We start from the raw sequence: 2,500 nt of genomic DNA on the forward strand, positions 1-2,500 counted from the left end.
ACAGAGGGGCAGAGCCCCACTTGGGTGCCAAAGCGAACTCTCCCAGCACAGCGCACGCGCCAACACATCCGCACAGCTGCGATACAAACCACCTGCGAGAACCGCGGGGGCGACCGAGCAGCAGACGGCGTCGCGGCGCCGAGTGCCGGGCGGCGGCGCATCCTCAACGCACACAGTCCTCAATCGGACCAGCACACTGCAGATGTCCACCGCGCTTCGCACCGGGCCCGGGAGGACCCACTTTGGCCGCACGGCGCCGCGCGCTGGGTGCGCCGGCACGCAGATGCGCCGCCTGCCGCGTCCGTCAGCCGGCGCGCCTGCCACTGGGCGCCCCCACCAGCCGGCTGCCGCGCGTGCGCCCACGCAGCGCGCGGCCAGCACGCCGGGCGCCCCCCCCTCACCGGCCGGGGACGGTCCCACCCAGCCACCGCCGCGTATCGCTTCATACCCACATGCCCACTCACGTTCGTGGGTATGACGGGTGTCGCTGAAGCAACCGGTTAATACCTGTACCGATCGTCGATATCAACGATTCACCTCCAGCGCGAACAACCGCGCAACAACGGATTTCCAGTTCATTTGCGTAACTTGGGCAGCAAACGTAGACATCCATCTACATTTGCGACTTCTACGAGTCTTGCATGCCTGGATGTTGTGTGTCACGACGCACTCCATCAGCATACATACACGCTGCGACGTGTGCACGAAAGAACACGTGGAAGGTGGCCAGCGTACGTATGCGAATGCCATTGCACAGCTGCGAAGCGCATTCAACACGCGAACTCCTGACCGACGAGCTAGAGGTGACAGGAGGGGAGGGGGGGGGGGCGGGGGCGATATACGTCCTATTGCAGTACACAATACAGTGGATAGCGGGACCATGTGGAAAGTAAGCAACACTCGCAAGATGTGAGGGTACGCACCGTAAAATGAATCAATACGCAGAACACCACAGTGTGCGCGAAGTGAACTATGTTGAGATGGTTGCAATTAGGCAACGCTACACGAATTCCTAGATTCATATAACTAACAATTACAGGGCAGGTTAAGGCGCAACGTGGGTTAGGTTAGGGCGCAACGTGGGTTAGGTTAAGGCGCAACGTGGGTTAGGTTAAGGCGCAACTTGGGTTAGGTTAAGGCGCAACTTGGGTTAGGTTAAGGCGCAACTTGGGTTAGGTTAAGGCGCAACTTGGGTTAGGTTAAGGCGCAACTTGGGTTAGGTTAAGGCGCAACTTGGGTTAGGTTAAGGCGCAACTTGGGTTAGGTTAAGGCGCAACTTGGGTTAGGTTAAGGCGCAACTTGGGTTAGGTTAAGGCGCAACTTGGGTTAGGTTAAGGCGCAACGTGGGTTAGGTTAAGGCGCAACGTGGGTTAGGTTAAGGCGCAACGTGGGTTAGGTTAAGGCGCAACGTGGGTTAGGTTAAGGCGCAACGTGGGTTAGGTTAAGGCGCAACGTGGGTTAGGTTAAGGCGCAACGTGGGTTAGGTTAAGGCGCAACGTGGGTTAGGTTAAGGCGCAACGTGGGTTAGGTTAAGGCGCAACGTGGGTTAGGTTAAGGCGCAACGTGGGTTAGGTTAAGGCGCAACGTGGGTTAGGTTAAGGCGCAACGTGGGTTAGGTTAAGGCGCAACGTGGGTTAGGTTAAGGCGCAACGTGGGTTAGGTTAAGGCGCAACGTGGGTTAGGTTAAGGCGCAACGTGGGTTAGGTTAAGGCGCAACGTGGGTTAGGTTAAGGCGCAACGTGGGTTAGGTTAAGGCGCAACGTGGGTTAGGTTAGGGCGCAACGTGGGTTAGGTTAGGGCGCAACGTGGGTTAGGTTAGGGCGCAACGTGGGTTAGGTTAGGGCGCAACGTGGGTTAGGTTAGGGCGCAACGTGGGTTAGGTTAGGGCGCAACGTGGGTTAGGTTAGGGCGCAACGTGGGTTAGGTTAGGGCGCAACGTGGGTTAGGTTAGGGCGCAACGTGGGTTAGGTTAGGGCGCAACGTGGGTTAGGTTCGGGCGCAACGTGGGTTAGGTTAGGGCGCAACTTGGGTTAGGTTAAGGCAGAAGTTGGGTTAGGTTAAGGCAGAAGTTGGGTTAGGTTAAGGCAGAAGTTGGGTTAGGTTAAGGCAGAAGTTGGGTTAGGTTAAGGCAGAAGTTGGGTTAGGTTAAGGCAGAAGTTGGGTTAGGTTAAGGCAGAAGTTGGGTTAGGTTAAGGCAGAAGTTGGGTTAGGTTAAGGCAGAAGTTGGGTTAGGTTAAGGCAGAAGTTGGGTTAGGTTAAGGCAGAAGTTGGGTTAGGTTAAGGCAGAAGTTGGGTTAGGTTAAGGCAGAAGTTGGGTTAGGTTAAGGCAGAAGTTGGGTTAGGTTAAGGCAGAAGTTGGGTTAGGTTAAGGCAGAAGTTGGGTTAGGTTAAGGCAGAAGTTGGGTTAGGTTAAGGCAGAAGTTGGGTTAAGGGATGGTGTGTGTGGGGGGGGGGGTGGGGTGGCGAGGTTCGTTGATAGTGATGGTAGTAAGTGGACGCC

The sequence above is a fragment of the Schistocerca nitens genome, chromosome 7, assembly GCF_023898315.1.
Source record: "Schistocerca nitens isolate TAMUIC-IGC-003100 chromosome 7, iqSchNite1.1, whole genome shotgun sequence".
NCBI lineage: Eukaryota > Metazoa > Arthropoda > Insecta > Orthoptera > Acrididae > Schistocerca > Schistocerca nitens.